We start from the raw sequence: 15,470 nt of genomic DNA, 5'->3' as shown, positions 1-15,470 counted from the left end.
TACAGAAATAAGTCTCCAGTGTCCACTTCCCCCTCTCTGAGCTAGCTTTAATCTTCCTTCTTGCACCATGGCCACAGACTCTCAGATGTAAACTCACATGGTTGTTCAGTAGGAAAAGACAGAAAAATGAATCTTGGTCCACAGGGATTCAGACTGAAATGTACCACCAGGGCCCTTGAAAATAGCTATTCTCAGATCCTGACCAGGAGCTTTTGGCTGAAAACAGCACTATTCATTCCCAAATTTTTCATTTCGGTTTTTATTATTTTGACCAAAAATAATAAAATAAAAATAAAAGAAAAGCAGGTAATTATGAAGTCCCAACCAGCACTAACCCTGTAGAGGATATGAAGTCATTTTGCAACATGAGTTGTTGGGAAGATAAAAGATAAACACAGGTTAACCCCCATCTCACATAAGCACTGCCAGTGCTGCCCAGGCTCTGGCCACTCACTGAACTCCACCATGGTATGGCATCACCTGAGAAATGATGAGCTGTGTACAGCAGCATTACAATCAAATTCAGCCTCTATTTTACCTGGGAAAGCTCAGTATTATTGAGGGAAGTAGCTGTGAGCTAAGGAGCCCAAAATGCAATTCTTGATTTCTAAGGACTAATTAGAAATACACACCCACATGCATTTGCAAGCCCAAGTCATTGCCTTCCTTCAAATCCTTCCTAAAATCCCCATGCTACAACACACCCTGAAGCTCCAACCAGCCAGGAAACCACCCTGGCTCAGCAGCAGTGCATCTGCTACCCTCTTTATCCCCATTAGTCTTGGATCATTGGGTCTTTAGGCACAAGGTATGTTTTCTGTTTTGTATTTGTAGCACAACCAACACAATGACTGCAGCTCCCCTGCAGCACCAGGGGCCATCCATGTGAACATTCTTGAGTTTTTTCCCTTTCATATTTGGTTTGATGCTTGCTAGATACATCATATAAAATGCTTCAAATTTTATAAATATATATAAATTTTATAAATATAGAACTCCAAAAAGAATACTCCCTTATTTACACAACATCCTATTTCCTTATTTAAATGGCTCAGTGCTGCTCTTCCTAGGAATAGCACTTATTGTAAGAGAAAGAAGGAAGGTGAAATCCACCTTTAGACCCCCTTTCCAGAGGGATTCCATACTCCTTTACCAAATGTTTGTTAATAGCCTCATCCCAGCCTCTCTGACAAACAGAGAAGTCAATGAAGTAGCACAGGGCTGCTGTCATCACCATGTGTGACCAATTCCTGTCACTTGCAGGTCACTTATTGTCCTCTCTCCATTCAGCCCCTCCCCAGGAGCAGAGCTCCTGCAGGCAGTCAGGACCCCAGATGGGCAGCAGTGATGTGAACAAATCCCTCTTTCCAGCAGCCACTCCCTGGAGCTGCATCCTGCAGCTTTTCTGCTCTCTCTGCACCCTTTGGAAGCACCAGATTGATCAGTAAGAACTGAATCAACAATGCCTTGAGGAACAGGGTCTGTGTCCAAATCTGTTTATGATTTACAAGGGCACTAAAAGAACCATCCAACCTTTCCTACCTGCTGCACCCCTGTCAGCAGTGAAAGGTGATCTTCCCATTGTTGTCCCAAACACAATGTCCCATTGCATATCGAGGGGAATTGTAGCTTTCTAGGTTCAGGTATTAACTTCTCACAACACTCTCCAATATATTCCCAGTATGGGACCAGTTTTTGCTCATCCTTATCCAATTTGCACAAGTTCTTAGACAAAGAACTAGGCTAAGAAAGATAAACACTCTGGAAAGTCTTCCTATAAAAGAGAAATAAAAAATATGAACAAGTCACAGGAAATAAAAAATGGCAATTGTGACAATTTGAAGCCATAAGCTCTGAGATGAGCAACCACTCTCCAATAAGCAAAACAAACATGATGTCTGATTACATTAACAAAAAGAATAGAATTTAAACCAAATGTAACTGGATTTTTTAAAATTGCATAGATTTCCAACAAACTGTGTTGAGCACTTCAATGATGTCCCTGTGAGTAATAAAAGTAATACAAAAAGGAACAAGAGGTAGAGCACTCTGTCATAATTCCATGGAGGTAAAATAACTAACTTAACTAATTTAATAATGCAGTTGTAAAATATCTGTCTCTGAGTCTGCAATGGGATTACCAGGCTTGCATTGGCAGGAAAGCAAGATACCAGAACATTTGAAAGGGGGGAGGGAGCAACATCTTCCTTCCACAGCAGTGCTTTTTGGATCTGTGGGGTGCCCATTCTAAACTAAATTATTATTTGTGACACTCAGCAGGAAACATTTCTCATATAAACAATTTTGTTGAGTTAAATCTGCCAAAATGTGCACTGATTGTATTTTTAGCTACAGCTAAAATGATGCCCTGGAAACTCAATACCAATTTAATATGTTTATATAAAGAAGGAAAATAAAGCAGTTATTCTGAGGCTGTTGAACTATGCTACTTTGACATGATGCACATGTTTTAAGCCCATGTTTCACACTTGGCCTATTTGCTTCTCAGAGGAGGCAAACAGCAGAAAACTCACAAGAAACTATGAACTGCAAGAAGCTGGTGATGCGGGTTTTAATAAGTTACAGCAAACAGACACACTCACTTGGGACCAAAGCAGCCATGCCAGAGCAAAATAGAGCAGCTCCATTCCCACTCTGCCAAGTGTCATCACACCTGCAGCTCAATGGGATGGAAAACATTTCCGTGGACATGACAAGACAAGACTGGCACCCCTTTCCTTCCCTTAAAGTCACTGAGCTTGTTGTCATTTATTAGAAAGGAAAACATGAAAGGGAGGACGTAGGTGCATGGCAGTGTTAAAAACAAGGTCATTTGGGGACTAAAATTTCTGAGACATCCAGAGTAGGTGCCATTAGTTCATGTAAGTAAAGACTTCATCCAGAACAACAGGCAGACACATAGAAGATTAAACCCCCCCATAATGATGCACACTCTTTTCTTCCTTCCATTTTGCTGTTCATAAGGATCATTTTATATTGCTTACTCAGAAAACAGTTGAGAAATTGTGTGTAATAAATATTTCCTTAAATTGAGCTGGCAGAATCTATTTCTTCTTTTAAAATATATTGTACCCAGTTTGCTTATTACTCTGTGCTGGGACTTGCCTCTTAAAGAGAAATATTGCTTGAGGGACCACTCCTCATTTAAACAAATGCTATTAAGCTGGAGTGTGAAGATAGCACGGAAAGTACCGAAAGGCTTCCCTGGCTGCACTAAATCAAAGCTAATGGCTTGAGATAAGGTAAGTGGAGTTGTTCTTCTGTTCTTTGTCAGTATTAATATTTTAAGTTACAGCTCCTCACTAGACTGTCTCTGCTTCCATACCCTCTTATTTTAGGCCAGGAATTCTAGAAGGCTCCTCTTACGCACAGCTTATGCTTTTTTCCTGGTGTTTTGCTGCTGCTGCTTTCTGACTATCTTGACTGCCTGACATTTTCTGAGCTTGGAGTAGTGCTCATATGACATTCAATTTTTCATCTGAATGCCTGTTAATCACAAACAAGCACCAGGCCAATTGCAAGCACGATTTACCTGGAATATGTGGTCTGGTAAACTAATTAGGGCAACATGGAGTGCTAATGCCCTGCTTCACCGAGGGTAATTACATCAGGAATTAAGAGCTTTCAGAAGCTTTTGCTCTTGAACTACAAATTGTTTCCTGACCTTTAAATATACTTTTTTGCCTTGCAACAAGCAGTTTCCATCCTCGTAGCCCAAGTCCCTCTCTTGAATGCATCCCAGTTAGTCTTCTCCTGACTCTTTCCCACTCCCTTTAATTAAAAAAAAAGCTCTTCAAAGTATCTTTCCTGTAAGCATTAGATGTCTTTTTGGCTGTTTCTGAATAAAAGATTTCTCAGAGACCACAGAAACTCTCCCCCATATATTACAGTGCTCCAATCATTTCCAATAATGCAATTAGATCTGGGTGGATTTTTTTCAAAAAGCAGTAAGACCATTAGAGAGTGTGGTTTTAGAAGCATCAAAATTCTCATAAATTCAATTTCAGTTTAGGGAACAGATTCTGCCAAAGTGAGAGCAAGGAGACATTTTTAGAGAAGGCCAAACACTAAGTTTTGTCGTTTTTTTGGGCACTAAAGTCACCCAGTCTGGCAGCCAGGAAGCAGTTGCCCTTGACTCTTGGCTGGAGGGAAGGAGAAGAATGGAGAAGCTAGACCGTGGATAATAATCAGAAAATATCTATAGTGTGGCAGAAAAAGTAGCAGCTTCACATAAATAGGTGTGGGATGAGGACAACCCAGGAAAGTGCAAGAAAGGCTTGAGAAGTGCATAGAGAGAGGGTGCTTTCTTTTTTCCTTTAGATCATTTAAGTAGTTAATGTTATAGAGAATTTATAAAGAGTGAGAAAGATAAGTTTATTCATTAAAAAAGAGTGTATGGACAAAATCAGAGAGATCAAGGCAAAGAGTTGTAAAAGATATGAAGAATAAGGAATCACTCAAGTAACATCAGGAAGAAAAGAAAATCCAAAGAAAAAGTCAACAATGAGCACATGAAAACGATCTACAGAGGAGAGTCCTGCAATTTCAGTGGCCTTTCTGAATCAACCTTTATTTAAAACATTACTTTGCAAGTAAATGGTTGGTAATGAAATGAGCAAACTTTCAGACAGACAGAGCCTGACAAACACTATCGAGGCTGCCAAAAGAACTGGTGGAAGCTATCAAAGAGCTATTAGCATTCATCTTTGTGATCCTACAGAGGAGGGATAAGCTACTGAAAGACTGAAAAAAGATCAGCATAGTGCAGTTCTTTAAAGACAGAAAAAAGGAGTAGCTGGGAGATTTATAAATCAATCGGATTAACTCCAGTTCCTGCAGAAACAAATCAAACCATTTGTCAGAATCAGGAAGATAACAAGGAGATGAGATGCAGCCAGCAGTAGATTTGTTAAGAGAAAAGCATGGCAAAGAAATGTATTTTATTTCTACAGCAGGTAACAAACCTTCTGGAGGTAAAAACAGTAGCTATCATCAATCTCAAAGCAAGACCTTCAATGCTGTTTCACTCACCAGTCTCAGGAACAAACCAGGGAAAATGGTAAACTTTTTCTCTGTGACAGGTAAAGCAGAGGGTGACAGGGTGCCTGTATCCAAAGACTGTTCCCCCATAGAACAATCACAATGCACAAGAATCTACTTGTGGATGCTGCAGGGCCTGTCCCAAATCTCAGAGTGTTATCAAAATTTTCATTAATTATCAAGGTGATGGAATGGGGAGTATGCTATTAAATTTTCAGGTGAGGGGATGTCTGGAAGCACTGTGGTCAGAATGAATGACATATCCAGAATTCAAAATGCTTTTAAGAAATAGAGAAAAATATCTCTGGTATTTGGCCATGACATGCACATTGCTGCTTACCTTAGATAGGATAATCAACTACTGAGATTCAGAAATCCTTTAAACAAATAAAATTAAGTGAGTCTGAGGGTAGTGGACTACCTGGTGAAGGTGGGCTGCACAACAGTAGCCTGTTGGGAGGGTTCAGTGGGAGGAGAGTTTGCAAGCATCACCTTCCCCTGCTTTGTGTTAGCCTTATCCAAAAGACTGCAGAAGTCCTAAACAACAAATCCATGAGGTCGAATTTTGGGTTGTTGTTTTATAGGGATTTTTTTGTAATATAAGTAGACCATCAAGCCAGCACTGATTTAGGATCAAACTGTTCTTCTCTCACTCTGTTCAAGTACCAATTTCACCTCCACATATCTTGCTGCTGTCCCCAAATCCCTCATTTGCAGTGACCTTCAGCCTCCTCTCAGGCAGCTGCTATAGGACAAGGACTACTTTTTCTTCTGGGAGATGTGCTTGCTGTTTATTGCAGATTAATGGAAAATGAAGGCATTGGCTGAAAACTAAAACAAGCAAAGGATTATTGAAAAACAGCAGCTTTCAAGAATTCAGAGGATTTGGTAATAGTGGCAGTGCATATACAAACTAACACAAAGAAACTCTGCGTGGGGTTTGAGATATGGGTGGGGCAAAGGAATTATTCCAGTATGGCTGGTGTTGAAAGCAACTGAGGACTGCCCAAAATTTTATTCCAAGTCTCATGTAAATCACTAAGGTACTAGAGCAGGGTCCTAGTCCTCCCTTTTACATGACCAGGGAACTCCTGAAAGGAAAGTCCATGGCAAAGATTTCTCATAGGGTACTTGCTACCTTGAGCTAAAAGGGGTAAGCCTCACTTACAGCCTCATCTTTGATAGAGGCACCAGCTTCCCTCTCCTTATGAATGTGCTCTCTCATGTTGAGTAGGTGATGATACACTTTTCTCCACCAAGGAAATTTTTAGTCTTTTTCTTTGGAGTATTAGGCTTTGCTCTCTGCATGCAGTGCCACAGCCCTGCTGACCTGGTTGTGGTGTGCCTCAAAAAGGCATTTTTAGAATGTGTTCAAACCAGCCTAAGCTCTGAAGCAGAGCAAAATAGAGCAGCTTTTTTTGAAGCCAACATTTGCATTCAAACTATTATTCTGAGATGCTGAGTCCTTCCAAGTTCAGGGACTTTCAGGAGTTTGAGTGCAAACTTGCAACACCCAAGGCCCAGTTAAAGCTTTTTTTCTGTCTCTTGCAAGGAGTGAAAAATATCTAGACACGTTTTCATAGCTGCAGTTCCACCATATCTGTCTCAAATCCCAGTTTTCATGCGAGTGAGTGCTCCAGCACCAGCACATTTGAGTTCTGCTCTGCCAGCTGAGGCCACTTCCCCAAGCTGCCATTCCCACCTATTCCTCACAGCCACAGGAAACTTAAAACCTCAATGCATATCTATTGAGACAGTAATATACAACAATCTAGCTGAATGAAGCAGCTCTGTGTGTATGTCCTAGCTTGACACTGCCTGGCATTAAGGACTTTATTTTTCTCAGATTCCTGTCTCTGTGAAACTGTGCCACCAGGCTCATCTGTGCATCACAAACCATTGCTGCTTCTGAGGTTCTTCGTGATTTACTGTCAGAAGCTCAAGGATATGAAGCACAAAGCTTCAGCTGCTGCCACAGCAAAACTCCAGACATCAGGGAGCAAACAAAATGACCAATTGCAGCAAGATAACAGGATGTTTATGATTTGCCAGGCAAAGCAGTGTATTCCAACCAAGCACAAGCATTCCTATTTTCCTTTATGATCTAATCTATACATTCTTGCAAATGAACACATCAGAAAATAAAAGGTATTTGAAAACAATGACTGCATGTAGCTTCAAATGAAGAAATTTATTTTTCTTTTTCTTTTTTTTCCATCTGATTCACCAGCTTGGGAATCTAGCTGTGAGAAAAAGCTTTTAAGATACTGGACACTGGAAGTGTTAAAGAGAGATGATTTCTCAAGACAATAAAGTTAATACTCGATTGTGATGCTTCCTGTGGCCAACTGGAAGACCAGCTCAAAAGGCAGAAAATGCCACACTTCAGGTGGTGAACTGGGAATGAATCCACATTTAGCTTATTCACATTTGTGGGAAGGCCTTCACATATATTTGAAAGTGTTCAAATGAGAAATCCCATGGGAAGAAACACAGGATTGTAAGCAACACTGAAAGTTGTCCTAAAGCTTTAAAAAAAATCATTGCCCCAAAACAATATCCTTCTTCCTAACAGGTTTAAGGGAAATGTCATTATTTTATTAAAGTGATCCATCTAGTCCTTCAGGACTGGCTCTATGGCAATGCTCTGGATTCAAGAGGATGTTATGAAGGGCAGACTCCAATATAAACCTGAAATAAAATAGCCACTGAAAATATTTCTTCAGCAGTCTCTGAGAGATGTGGTCAGACATTATCATAGAGGGGATACTATCAGCTTTAATACCACTGTCCCAATTGTGTTGGAAGGGTTCATGTCTGTGCAAACAGGATATAATAAAACACAGCCAAGAAGAAATTTAAAAAAAAAAATAAGTCAGAGAAGTTACAAAAAAGCTTCAAATACAATGCCTTACATGCTTTTGGCAGCTTCTCACCTGTAATAGCCCACATATCCTTAGAAGTTGGTAAAACCAGAATTTTGGAGAAAGATAAACCCACCAATATCTTCTCTGGGCTAAAGATAAGAGAAGTGGCATAGCATCAGCTGTATCTGGGCCACTAGTGAGATCTGGCCCTGAGAGTGATGCTCACACAGGAGATGTGTGAGACCAGACCCCCTCCAAAGCATAGAAGAGAGCCTGCCCTGACATGACAGAGATAAAAATTGGCTACACCTCCCATGGCAATGCTTGCTAGACTCTGCACCATCCCAGTGGGGAAAATCCATTTAAAATTCAGTCTTCAACTCTTTCGATCCAATAAAACTATTAGCACTAGCACAAAATTCCTGCTTTAGTACAGAAACTCAAGCATATGAGCCAAATTCATATACACCTAAATTTAGGTGTGGTATAGGAATTAATATTCTCTGAGAATCTGGCCTGGAGATGGGCATATGATCAGCCTCTGAAGAGAGCACCATATGTTGAGTCAAATATTTTTAAATCTCCTTTTTAGAACCTTAAACTCTGCACTGAAATCAGAATTAAGGGAGGCACAAGTGGAGCATGTCAGACAGCAGTACCTACACCTAAGAGCCAGCAGGTTAAACAAGCACCTTTATTAGCCCCAGGAATGATTAGAGAGACTTGCTCCAATTTGGCTTCTTACAATTAAAAAAAGACTTAACCAGAGCTAAATAAAGCACACTTCTCAGCTGGAACAGCCCTCCCCTTCTGCAGCACAGGAAAGCAGGACAAGGGAGGCTGCATGAATTTAATGACACCCTTCTATGCAAATTTCTGAGCTTGTATATGTGTGGATTCTTCCTTCTTTAGACACCTCCTTCTCCTCCACTGCACCATTCCCAGAGGCCTCTCAGTGCCTTTTCCAAGTCTTAATATCAGCACAGCAGTTATCCTGTTACACCTGTGGATAATGCTGTGCAATAGGTACTTTGCCTTAAAGGAAAGGAAACGTTAGTCTTATATGTGCAAAAGGGACATTCTCCTCTCTATTTCATGTTTCCAACTCTCTCCTTGTCACAGAAGTCTGTGCAGTTCTGGGACAGTCACTTGTGAGGAAGAGCACACATAGGAAAATACCAAGATAAAATAAATAACAAGATTAATACCCTTTTATACAGGATATTTATCTTCCTAAGGTACTCAAAATTATAAGCTGATCTAGAGAACCAGTAGAGATCCCAGTTTGACGGAATATTCTTATTTCTAACAGGCTCTTTATTAGGGTCAATTACTGTGACATGTTAAAGAGCAAGAAGCAGCTTGTAGTCATCTCTGTGTGGATATTTTTATTATATATGATATTTGCTATATGGCAAGCCAGTATCTTTCTTATTCTGATATGTGACTAGTTTCTGACAGTAAAATCACAGCAGTGCATCTTCCTGACCATGCTCTGCTATTCCTCCTTGCTCCAGGAGCACGGCTGTCTATAAACAGTCACTTCCTTGTGGCCTGCAAGGCAAGAGCTGTTTTAAATGCTGAAGACTTCAGCTTACAAACAAAGGTTTCTGCGCCACCACGAGCCAGTTAGCCTGACTGCTCAAATCCCCTATTCCCTTCTCATGAGGCTCCTGTGTCTTTTATCATCTCAGAAGTGCCAATCCAATGCACCTGAAACTGGCAGGCACTTGCACTCCTGCCTGCTGGCATCCCCCTCCCAGGGGAGCCACGGGAAATGTCTGGTGGAAGGCAGGATTCGTGAGCACCTCCATGGTGAATGGCAGAGTGCTGAGAGTGACATTTGGCCCTTGGACCTTCCTGCTGCAGACTGACACTTCAGCTTGATTTATTTTGTCATTTTTCCATTTCCCTCCTGGTCACGAAACCTCGTTTGGTTTCACCAGCAAATGAGTGTTTGGCCTTTGATTTTACTGGGGACCAGGAATTCAATCTATGCCCTGACTGCTCAGCTCTGTCACCAAGTATTCAGAGAATATCAACCTTTCCCAATTCCCCTACAAGCAAATCTTGCCCAGGATCTTGGCAGCAGAAAAGCAATGACTTGATTAATACGAAGCATAGGGTGGCTATAGAAGGAGCATTTCTTGTAAGGAAAATCAGCTCTTTCTTGTCAGTAAATGAAAGCTAATACTCTTTCCCTATTAAGGCAGGCTCCTGCTTTAAAACTTTTATACCTTCCATATATCATGTTTTTGGAAGAAAATTTTGCTATTTAAATAGCTGCCAGAGTGTTACAGGCTTATATGATTGCAATTTACAGTACTCCATAAATCAGCAGACCTCAGATACATTGGATAGATGAGAGCTTAAATTGACACCCTGCCTTTTTATGAACATTAAAAGGCTGGATCTCATGACATATTTACACAGAAGTATCCCTGCTGCCTTGGCCAAATTGTTTCTAAAGTACTTTACATGAAGGGACATAATGACGACAACCTGAAGCTTTGTACGTTAAATTATCTAAGTGTTACGGCTAGTCCAGAGGGGTTAGCTCAAGTCCAGGAGAGATCTCTGTGGTTCCTGCTGCTCCCACATAAAAATGGAGGAAATTTGTCCTTTAAATAACAATCACATGCAGGAATCCCATGCACAGTGTACCTTCACTTGCCTGCAGAAGGCTGGGGCATCCCACTGACAGGATCAGCTTCCAAACCAGCACAGCCTGGCAGGGCACTGTTACGGACACCAGATGCAGGCATGTAAAAAAAAAAAAGGCATGTCTGAGTCACACCTCCCTCTCAACTCCTTCAACAACACCAAATACATCTCATCTCATCTCTGCTGACATCCTGGAGGGGTTTGCATTTGCCCCCAGCAGATATTCAGTGCCCTCAGCCTCCCTGAGGCACCATTCAGCTCCTGCACAGCCACTCCTGATCCAGTCCTGATACTATTTTTTTCACAGGCAAACTGGAAGATGATGGTAATATTCCATAGAATGAACATGAGTGAGGTCTTTTCAGGATTTTGCCTCAGAGGCACTTTTTGGGGGTCAGCTGTCTTTGCATAACCAGAAACTCAGCCTTTATAGACTGAGATTATTTCAGGAGTAGAATAGTTTTAGTCACTCAGCAGTCAATTCTCCTGCAAATCTATCTGATACATTTCAAGTAGAAATCAGAGTTAAATGTTTATATACTATAACCTAACCGGACTTCTCATTTTCTAATTACTACAGATCTCCCAGCAAAGCCAGAGCCAGCTATTTCAGATCTTCTTTCCATTCTGAGGGCAAGAATCCACTTCTTCATGAAGAAAAAGGAGTAAACAAGCCCGGAAAAAATCATCACATCATTGGAAACAACCCCAGGAGATAGAAGACTGACTTAAATGATGCAACTAATACTGGTTGTCTGTGAGAGGATACCAAAGAAATTACTCAGTTATTAAAAAAGAACCAAGCAAAAGAAACCACCCTCTGGCCTTGGTTGCTGGTTCTAATCAAGTAAGCATTCCTGCACATTCCTTATCACTGAGACACATGCTTCAAAATGCTGAAAGAACAAAACCAATCAACATTAATAATAAACTCCAGCTTGCTCATGGTAAATTTAGTTCACTTTTTCAGTCATACTTCCCCACTTAAGAAGGTATTGCTTAAAAAAAAATCACATCCTCCCCCTTCCCTCCTGCCAACAAAAGACATGGAAAATATTATGGCTATCATTATTGTCCTTGGATGAGCCAGCCCTCCTGAAGAGTTTCCCTTCCCTGCAGCAACGGAGCGGAATGGTCACAGCCAAGAGAGGAGCAAAGAGCGAGCCTTGCTGTTGGTTACAGCAGTGTAAAACTCTGTCAGCAGCTGAGTCAGTCTTTCACACCAGGAGAATTACTGTTCCAGTCAATTTGCCTCATGGTTGGGGTGCAGGTTCATTTTTCTAAGCACTGTGGAAGAAACAACCCCTGCTCGCAGTCCCTTTCCTGGCTGTGATGTGCAGAAGTTGTGCAGGATCACAGAACGCCTCAGTCCCAAAACATGGCTGAATTATGGATGAGGGAATTCAGGCGTAGAGATGCTGAAAAAGACATTAAGTACCCAAATGTACAGTGAGGAGACTCCTAAATATGAATGGGTTTAGCATCCCTGCTCTCCAGTTGGGCAGGTACATCTGTATTCCTGCACAACACTGGGAAATTGTGCTGTAAACAAAACAGCACAACGCTTCAAAGGTATTTTTGACATTTCAGCGCTGGTCTGCCCTGCCTAGCCTCAAGCACCTGATTTAGGCTATGAAATAGTGGATATTTGATGAAACAATTCCCCTTTGTAGAAATCCAAGTGCCTCTGTGCACCACAACACTCCCAACCGAAGTTACCACTGCTGCTTATGACAATTTCATCCCCCATTTCCCCAGATGCAGTCACATCCCAACAAACCCAAGCTCAGTGAAGTAGCCACACCAGGTATGAATGGGAATCAGGTGTGGTCCTGCTCCAGCCACCTGCCTGCTGCAGGGCTCTGCTCCTGCAAGGAAACAACCCACCAAACATCCCACCTACTACTAAGAGCAGTACGCTTTGTCTATCCCTCCTGCTCACTGCCATGGGGCAGCAAACTGTGCAGCTCAAGGGCTCACATCACATTTCACCCATTTGCTGCTCAATAAACAGAATGAAATGTGTTACATGATAAGTAATCTCCAGGTAGGCATTAAACATTATAAATTCTGACACTTAAGTATGGTCCCAGACATAACAACATCATCACGTTCTTGCTCATGTCCCCAGAAGAGACTTCTCCCAAAATTAAACTTGGTAGAGGCACAAAAGGACCTTTTTTCCCCCATGAGTTCAGTCAGCAAGCATAAGAAAATATAATAAATTTTGTAACAAATATACACCATAGGAAACTGCATAATCAATGCAAACTCAGTGGATATTTTGGAAAACTCAGTAGCACACAGGCAGCAAGTAGAAAAGAAAAAAAGCAAGAATAACAGTTCAATTTGTCTTGATCCTGATATGGAAACCTAGCAAGGTGGTCAGTGCACATGCATTTTGTATTTAGCACTAATTAGCAAGTTTAATCTGATATCTATCTTGATCTTCCCAACTGCTGTGAAGCACCTTCATTGATTGTGTAACAGTTTACAAAGCTCTGCCAATTTTCAATGATTAAAATCTTGGCAGCAGTTGCCCACCATCATGGTGCAGCCTTTAAAATAATGAAAAAACCCCACTCAATAAATAATGACAGCATTTAATAACAATTTGCAGATGAAAGGTGTTTTTCTGGGTAGGACCTAACTCCTGATCTTTGAAATGCAGGGTCATGTTTGTTTAATGTTTTAAACTTTTCTCTGGCTCAGGAAGGTGAGAGCATAACCTTTCCTTCCCTTCCCTTTCCTTTTTAATGAAAGCTGAGATTTGCCTAAAATATTGTGACTATGGCAACCGGACTAGTTTTTATTATGGGGGTATTTTTAGCTGGCAGACCAGGTGACACAACTGCAGCAGAGCCACTTGGATGCCACCTGCCCAGTTCAGTATTGTTGTGGCATGGCCAAAAACAACCCTGTTACTGCCTGCTTGCTCTGAGGTGACCAGAGTTACCAGGGCTGGAGTCAGGTAACTCTTGTGCTGTGCCCAAACACTGTGCAGGGGGAGTTTGTGTCCCATGGGCACACAGCAAAATGCAAAATGCATTTCAGTGTTAGGGCCATGCTCTGTCCAGCTTTTTGAGGATCCTGCCACACAGAACAGTCCTGCAGAAGGTCAAGTTATCTGTATGATCATGGCCATGAAAATATTGGCACCAGGGAAGTGCAGTCATGAGCAAACTCTGAGGAGCATTTTCCTGATCTGTTTTCCTCTTCCTGCCCACACTCAATTTATGTCCTTCTGACAATCATAAAATACAGGCTTTTCCAGTGCAAACTTTGTGAAATTAAGTGGTTTACCTAGCCATAGCCAAAGGTTAAATACACATATTTTCCTGCTGACTTCACTGCATTTAACCTTTGAAGCTTGGTTGTGAAAATCCCTAGCCCATCCATGTAAAACAAATGGAAAAACTCAGAGAGCAGCACTATTTGGGATTACTCAGGGATGTTTGAGTAGGTATTATCTTTGCCTTTCTCAAAGCACTGCAGAAATGATTTCTCTTCCTCTAAAAAACCAAAGCATCCCTTTCCCCTGCACACACCTGCCCAGGGGCAGGGCAGAGGGGCAAGGTTACTCCTCACCCTCCCTACTTTAAAGATAACATTTTGGCCCATTTGTCTACCAGCCAAATGTCACAGCCACAACCATTTTCCTACATCTGGAAATCACTCTGGAACAGAGATGGCTCCCAACAGATCCAGGACAGGACTTGGAGGCACAAGCAAGATCCTGCAGGGATCTGTGAGAGCAGAGCTGCTCCGGGGGTCTGGTGAGAACCCTGGGGACACAAACCTCTCATAGCTGCCTAGGGGAGGGATAAAAAGGCAGAGGAAGTTTTGGGGTATGTGTTCAATAGGGGAAAAATTGCTATTTAATCAGATCAACTAAACAGGCAAGAGCTTAAGTCTATGTGGTGGGTTTTAGCACTGTCTAAAAACACCGGTGCATTTACTCATTTTTTACTATGAAAATCTAACAAAAACCTTTCTAGACTGAGGTTTTCATTCTATTTGTGTGGCCAAACTCATGTTTGAGAGGGAATAGAGCTTTACAGCTATCTACAGGTTCTCCTGAAAACCCTGCACTGCTTATCCCTCCCCAAGGGTTTCTTCTCACATCAGCTCTCCAATATGTTTGCTCTGGTAAGGACAAGGTTTCATGTGCCATGTGAGATAAGCAACAGATTGGGGAAGAACTCTACAGAAAAGGCCTTTTGAGGATTCTGCCTTGCAGGTGGAGGTGTTGGAGCAGGGAGGAATCATTTTCCAAGAGTGTAATGCATTTAATTACATTTGCTGTTGTCCAGTGAGGGCTTCAATTCAGAACAACAAATGCATTTTTACCCAGTTTGGGGTCATCCAACTCCTTAATTTTGAGCATTCTCCACCAGCAGCATCAGAGACCAATAAAATCAAACCTACCTGAATTCTACAGAGGTCAGCAGCATCGGGAGCTGGAGACAATGTCCCCACCTGGGTCTATGGGAATCCTGGTCCCATGCTGGCACTTGTTGCAGAACTCAAGCAGTTTATTGAGCTGAGACTGGCCAAGGGCACGAGCATCATTGCCTCCTGCTCAGGAAACATCCTTGCTACAGAAAACATGGGCAGCAAACAATCAATTAGAGGAACAAAGGAAGAGTTCAGAGCCAGGACAAAAATGCATCAGCATTTGTTTCTCTTTTGTCACCAGTGTCACCTTGTGCTTCCTGAGGGTCTGATCCTGCTTTCGGTGCAAAAGCATTGGCAAGAGCTGCAAGAACATGGCAAGGAGAGACCCTGAGAGGAAAATCACTCTACACTGCCATAGCACATCTCAGGCAACTGGAAATGCTTTTGACACGGGAAGGGATGCAGGAGCACACCTGTAGT

At 41.8% G+C, this 15,470-nt stretch overlaps 1 protein-coding gene across 1 annotated transcript in view; it reads right to left on the bottom strand.

Annotated features, from left to right (window-relative positions):
• LOC111933206 (uncharacterized) overlaps positions 1–15,470 on the bottom strand; it is a 105,218-nt gene that overhangs the window by 83,407 nt on the left and 6,341 nt on the right. The window contains exon 3 of the mRNA XM_086844328.1: positions 15,021–15,190. The gene's annotated coding sequence lies outside the window, so the exon portion shown is untranslated. The remainder of the gene's footprint in view (positions 1–15,020; positions 15,191–15,470) is intronic.

The sequence above is a fragment of the Cyanistes caeruleus genome, chromosome 10, assembly GCF_971803275.1.
Source record: "Cyanistes caeruleus chromosome 10, bCyaCae1.hap1.1, whole genome shotgun sequence".
Classification (NCBI taxonomy): domain Eukaryota; kingdom Metazoa; phylum Chordata; class Aves; order Passeriformes; family Paridae; genus Cyanistes; species Cyanistes caeruleus.
The sequence above is the reverse complement of the archived record's forward strand: the minus strand, read 5'-3'. Positions and strand labels throughout refer to the sequence as shown.